The sequence below is a fragment of the Microcaecilia unicolor genome, chromosome 3, assembly GCF_901765095.1.
Source record: "Microcaecilia unicolor chromosome 3, aMicUni1.1, whole genome shotgun sequence".
NCBI lineage: Eukaryota > Metazoa > Chordata > Amphibia > Gymnophiona > Siphonopidae > Microcaecilia > Microcaecilia unicolor.
In genome coordinates, this window is record NC_044033.1 from 223,012,627 (window position 1) to 223,020,014 (window position 7,388).

Consider the following 7,388-nt stretch of genomic DNA (forward strand, 5'->3'; position numbering starts at 1 on the left):
GAGGGAGTGCACCATCAGCTCCAGGGGGGTGAGGTTGGCAGTATCATGTGGTGGGGGATGGGCACCAGCCTTGCGCCTCACATCCCTCCGGAGCTTGCGCCACTTGCGCTTGCAGTCCTCCACGTCCCTTGCACAATGGAAGACTGCATTGACGCTGTCACGGACTGCCTCCCACTCCCTCTGTTTGGTCATTGCAGCCAGCTTCTGCCCTGTGGGAGCAAACAGATGTTGGTGGCGTTGCTGGATCTCCTGCACCAGTAGCTCTACCTCGCCATCCGTAAAATTACCCTTCCGGTTTGGGGGTTGACGTGGCAGCATTGTACCAATGGGGTTTTCGAAAATACGGAGTGGGCGTTTATATAGTCGCCAAGAACGCCCATTGACACGGGGGAATAGGCGTGTCTGATATGGGCGCTTTTTTTTCAATTATACACATAATTCCTAAGCGTGCCCAGCTCAGATAGCGATTTGGAGCACATGATTTCGATTATGGGTAGATAATTATGGGCATCCCCACCTGCTTTCCCTTTCTTGATTGCCATCTAACCCGCCATTTCCTGCACTGGGACCTTGCCGGTTGTTCTTAAGAATCGTTTACAGGGTTTTACCCTCACTTATAATAAGGTTTGTGTTTGGCAATGTATGTTTGGGTACACCTATGTATTTGGGGGGGGGGGGGATTATTGCTGGCCCTCAGCCAACACGCCTTCCGTTTCCACTCTTCCACATCCCGTGAGCCTCCTCCCTTACTTTCTCCCATTCTCTCTGCCTGCTTGTAACAGGCAGTCTGTGGGGCCGACGATATTCCTACACTCGCCCCAAATCAAGCACCCCTTGGTAAGGGACATTTCAATGAGAGAGATGTGCAGCTAATGTTCCAGATGATAGAAGGCGCACTACACAGTCTTGAAACAGACGTTCATGGTAAGCTCTCATTTGTCTGCCATCTCTTCTCTTTGTGCTCATAGTCAAGGAGTGTGCGTTCACTGTATGTAGTCTGGAGTCTACTCTTAGCTGGCTGTCTTTTCACCAGGTTCCTGTGCACTGTACTGTGGGATTGGCAGGTCCTCAGTGGTGTGGGCCAGCTGTTGGAGCTGCTGTATTGGTTCCCGGTAGGTTACATCTTCCTTGTTTATGTGGTGAACCCCAGTCCCCATTTATGCAGTGCCCACCCATTCTGAAGCTGCATAGGAGGGGGAGGGGGAATGATATATGCAATGGATGTGTTTAGCACATTATGAAACACCTTTCTAAATTCCTCCATAGGTAGGGAACAAGAACATTTTGTCACAATTGGTAGCCTGGAAAAAATGCTCAAGGTGGCTACAGGTACTGCCACTGAGGCCTTAAGACATGGTGGTGAGGGAGAGGGTTCTGTGTACAGGTCGCAACCCAAAGTACCTGCAGGTGGCTACAACCTGATGGCTGCCGTGGCCTAGTGGTTAGATCACCAGCCTTGTAATCACAAGGTTGCTGGTTCAATTCCCACTCCTGCCCCTTGTGATCTAGAGCAAGCCACTTAACCTTCCATTGGCTCAGGTACAAACTTACAGTCCTCCTGGGACAGGGAAAGACTTGGAATGTAGGTCACCTTGACCTCCTACTTAAAAAAGGTGTGACTGAACACCATATTTATTTGTGGCCTTCTGTAACTCTTGTATTATATTGCAACTGTGATGCAGTAAGCCTCCATCTAATGGTTTTCCCATTGTTTTCCCTTTTCTCCTCAGCACTATATACCATTGCAGATGCATAGAATGTGAAAAGATGAGGCAGCTGTTTGTAGGTCCTTGGTGACCCCCCCCCCCCCCCCACCACCACCAATTTGGTATGCTTGTGGGTAAGGGTGTCTGGTGATCACACTGAGGACACATCATGTATGTGCTACCTAGGGTTATGTGCAAGAGTGTCCTTGGCAGATCACAAGTGCTAGACAACAAATCTATTATTAATAACACTCTGTGCTGTGGGGCTGTATGGTAAGGGGAGGGAGAGAGGCTGGATGGCCATTTGTGTCCCTCAACAGTAAATAGCCATCAAGCCTCCGCGCCCCAACCCCCTGCACATAGGGCCATGGAGGTTGGAATGAACAGGTGGCCTTCTGTATGGGCACCATTATCACAGACATGCATCAGCTTTCAAATTCACACTTCACATTTCATGCAATGCATATTGCTGCCTCCTCTCACATCAACAGCACCATGTGGTTATATGTAATGCACAACGCACACACTGTTAGTTAAAATGTGAAAAATAATCTTTATGTACAGACCCCAACATATTCCCCCCACACCCACCCCTACAAATCCCCTCCCCCACAAAACTCCCCCAAAACCCCCACAAAAATTCCCCAACACCCCTACATATCCCCCCAACCCCCCCTCCAACATTTCCTCCCCCCAACATACAAACACCCCTCCCACCCACCCAACAACCCCCCAAAATACACACTGTCACCCCCTCCCCTCCCTCCCTCCCTCCCTCTCCCCCCTTCCCCCTGTCTAGGACGGGTGGCCAAGGCCTCTACTCAAGGCCCTTTGTAGCAGGGTAATGAGCAGCAGCAGCACCACCCTGAGTGGGCCCTGCAGCTGCTCATTACCCTGCCGTATGAGTCTTAGCTCCTGCAGCACCTGGTTGTGGCCATCTACAAGGTGCTGCAGGAGCCGCACAACAGTTGCAGGGCCAAGGGCTGGAGGTGGCCCAGGGGACATAGATGATGGCCCAGGGGATGGAGGTAGCCCAGGCAATAGCGCTGCCTGAGGTGATGGAGGTGCCTCAGGGGATGGAGATGGCCGAGGGGAGGGAGATGCCTCAGACGGAGCTGCAGGTGGGGAGGGGTCCTCATGAATGTCCTCATCAATGATGAGGACCCCCTCCTCCGAGTCCTCCTCTTCCTCCTCCTCCTGGTGGGCCGCCTCCTGGCCTGGCTGCTCCTCCTCCTCCTCCTCATCCAGGTGCCCCTCCTGGCCTGCCTCCTCTTCTTCCTCCTCCTCCTGGCCTGGCTCCTCCTCCTGCAGGTGGCCCTCATCGTCTGCCTGCTCCTCCTGCTGGTGATGGAGCCCTGTGTATGTAAACAGAGTATGGATGAAATGAGCACATGCAACATGGCTTGCATAGTGTTGGAGCTGGGTGACCTGAGCCAGGGGATGGGGGAAGGTGTGAGGAGGCGTGGCCTATACCCATGGGGGACTGAGATGCATCAGATGACATGACAGGGAACCCTGGAAGCTGCACTGAAAAACAACACACAGGACATGTTGGCAGATCACACTCATTGGGGACCAGCATGTTTGCATTGTGAGATGCGACGAGGGTTTGGTGATGTGTTTTTGTTGTTTTTAGGGGGGGGGGCAGTGAGAAGGGTGTTTAGCACATTACTTTTATGTGAGGGAGGCCATAACATCCAGTAAAAGTAGGGCCTCAGGCAGGTCTACCAGGACACACTATCCACCCACCCCAGAAAGGGGGAGACTAAAGTGAGGCATGTCATCTCATTCATCTAGGGGGGGGGGGGGATGTTTGTTGGAAGTTGCAGCCACAGTCATGGGAGGGCACCTGCAACCTGCATCCTTGATCTGGTACCAATAAATATGTTATTACTTATTAGTTGGCTATTAGCCACATATTGTACAGGACGTTTGCATTAATCAATAAATATATTTACAAATCAGTACAGGTGTCCTGTTTTTGAATATTAACGGCGAGCCCTGAGGTGCCGTCGCACCGCCCAGATGAGGTCGGGCCTCTCCCACCTCACATGGCGGAACCTCCTCCATAGGGATTCCAGGTCCCGATGCACTCCGAAGCGTCTGTAAGATTTAAGTTTGTAGAGCAGGGGTCAGGAGGGGATGGTCCTTTTTGTCCTCTGCACACATTGATTTGTTATTCAAATAGCAGAGAGAGAGGGTCAACAGTGTTGGGGGGGGGGGGGGGGGGGGAACCACCTCCATTGGTACTGAATCATACATAGGAGCCACCTTTTTACCATTTTGGGGGGTGCAACCCCCAATGGAGATTACCCCTCCCTCCCTCCCTCCATACATACATACAAGGCATTTCTTTTATATTGGGGGTGCTCAAGCACCCACAGCAGCCACCGAGTTGGTTCCTATGCAGATGATGCCATAGAGGTGGCCATGAGGCCAGAAAGTACCGTTTGTATGCATTATAATGTATGCTTGTAAAACTACTTTATATGTGTTATCATTACCATGTTATAAAGTATGGTATACGTTTAATTGGTATCATGTTTCCACTATTCGGATGTGTTGTAAGCCACATAGAGGCTGCAAAGAGGGATTGGAAATGTGGCGTTCACAGGTAAGATATACATAAATAATGAAATACATTCTTGTATGTAGGGATGTGGGAATGGTCGTCCTTTCAATAAAATACATTTTATTAGTGATATTGTGCATATTCCTATATTACTCATTATCCTTGCATGCACACTCCAGTTACTGGTGGTAACATTGATGACAGAGCTGTTATATGTGTAGGTACAGGAAGGGGGGTGGGCCATAACCTTACCTTTCAAGCCTGTCCCTAATACGGGACCAGGCTCGCATGGCCTGGAGCCTGGGGGGCAGGTGGTGGTGCTGTAAAAAAAGCCTGTGCCGATGCCTTAAGCACAGGCGCACCAGCAGCAGGCTCTCCTCCTGCCCAAAGTTCGGCTCACGTCGCTGCGCCATTTTTCCACATGTTGGAAAACAAGTGCCTTATATAGACGACCTTGCGTGAGGGACGTCGTTTCATGCAAAGCTCCATATATGGATGACCATCCCATATATGGCCCTATCAGCACGTGGACGCTGTCATAAGCATAGACGTCTTTGACATGCACATGCCTGGTTATGTGTGCGGAACGTGCCTTATATAGATGAGTATGACGCACCCTACCCGACCCTTTTCACATATACACAATATGCATATAGCTGCATGTTCAGTAGGTGTACAGTGCATGCAGGTCCGGACATGCAGATGGGCACATATGAGGAAAATATGGGTGCAGCAGCAGGATGATTTTTCTGTTGTTGACGCATATACGCGTTCCTCATATTTTCCCGTACCTGGATGGCCAGAACAACATGTACTGTACTTGCGGTACACCTATGTACATTATTTTACACACTTTGTGAGTTGGTCGTTTGCACCTGCAATAATCGACCGTGTTAGGGCGCCCAATTTAGTCACGCTTATGCGCTCCTCATTTGATTGTTTTCCTACAGGGATAATCGATTATCGAAAAACGCACATACTATTTTCCGATTATACATGCCTATTTTTGGACGTTTTCGTAAGAACGTCCTAATTCGTACTTGGACGATCTTTCAATTATGCCCCTCTATGTCAGCTTCCCACAGTTACTCCTTCAATCAGTACAAAATACCATAATCTAACTTCTTGTTTATACAGATAGGTATGATCACATCTCACCACTCCTCTGTGGCTATCTCTGGATTCCAGTCATTTTTCAAACTCTTGACTCTGGCCCATAGAGCTGCCTATACCTGTATCCCTCCCTATTTGGCTGAATTCATCATCCCATACTCTTCTTCACATCTTTTATATTCATCATATTCCTTGTGGCTTTTCATACCTCTACCTTCATTCATGCATTTTGATACCACTAGACATGTAACACTTTTCTTTTTTGCTTTTACTTTGTGTAATTTAAGTAAAAGGTATCAATAGGGGCTCAAATTAAGACAGGTTATTTTACTGTTAAACCAGGTTATTGATTTCTGTTGTATAAAATGGGACAATTGCTCAAAGAACAGGAGTTAGCAGTAAAATTACCCATCTTAAGGGTAGCCCACATTGATAACTTCCTGCATTAGTATCCATGTAGCCACTGAGTGGGGTATTTACTTGCTGAAGAGAGAGAAAGTAAAATACATCTATTTTCAACTATATAGAGAGTAACATTTCATAAGTACATAAGTATTGCCATACTGGGACAGACTGAAGGTCCATCAAGCTCAGCATCCTGTTTCTAACAGTGGCCAATCCAGGTCACAAGTACCTGGCAAGATCCCCAAAACAGTAGAGTACATTTTATGCTCCTTATCCTAGAAATAAGCAGTGGATTTACCCCAAGTTCATGGACTTTTCCTTTAGGAAGTCATCCAAACCTTTTTTAAATGCCACTAAGCTAACTGCTTTTACTAAATTCTCTGGCAATGAATTCCAGAGTTCAATTATACACTGAGTGAAGAAAACTTTTCTCCGATTCATTTTAAATTTACTAGTAGTAGTAGTAGTAGTAGTACTTTGTAGCTTCATTGTGTGACCCCTAGTCCTAGTATTTTCGGAAAGAGCAAACAAGTGATTCACAACCTATTACTTGTTATCAGATGGAAGGATCTACATCTTTCTCTAAAGACTACAATTAATGACTGGTAGATCAATTTTCAGAAGGATTTATGTGATTTCCAACAGCAGGCAACCACATAAATTCTCTCTCCTTATAATTTCAATACAGCATACAGATAGTAGGTGTTTTTTTATAGAAATCATGATTGGCCCCATGATATCTACATAACCTGGGGGCAAGAGAAGGACTGAGCCAGGGCAGTAATAATACTTATCCCTATGTTGGACAATTCTATAAAGAAAGCGCCAAGATTTAGGTAAAAAATATGCATGTAAGTGATTAGCGCATTGGCATATTGACTTGTATGTTCATACATAAAAGCCAATATTCTGCTAATTACCTGTTCTATAACTATATGAATATTTTCAATAGTGCATTGTTTAAAGGTAGCACATGAGTGGAGTCTGGGTGGGTCACAGGCAGGGCTCACATTTATACATAGAGATAGATTCAATATATGATGGGTATTCTGTAAGCTGCATCTAAAGTAAGGTGTGGTTATTAGAGTTAGTGCTTATAGCCAGGAATCACGTCTATTTTTAGGCGTGGCCATTTACACCAACTTTAGGAATACGGTGCCAATCATCACACCTAAAATTAGGCATACATACCCCTTATTATATATTTTAAGTGTACATTTTTGGAACACCCCAGAACCACCTATGACCCTCCTATTTCCATACCTCCATTTTAACATTGCATGTTAAATTTAGGCATGGATCCTGTGCCTAAGTTTATGCATGAACATTTTAATTAAAACCAATTAGCACTAATTGCTTGTAAGCATGCCAATTGGATCATTATTCCGGTATAATGTGTGTCCAAATTGGATGGATGAATGATTTTTAGCACTTTTTACAGAATTAGGGGGATAACTTATAAACTACAGTGCATATCTCATCTTCAAATCCTTGCTCAAAGCCCACCTCTTCAATGTCGCCTTCGGCACCTAACCATTATACCTCTATTCAGGAAGTCTAGACTGCCCAATTTGATTGACTGCACATTTTGT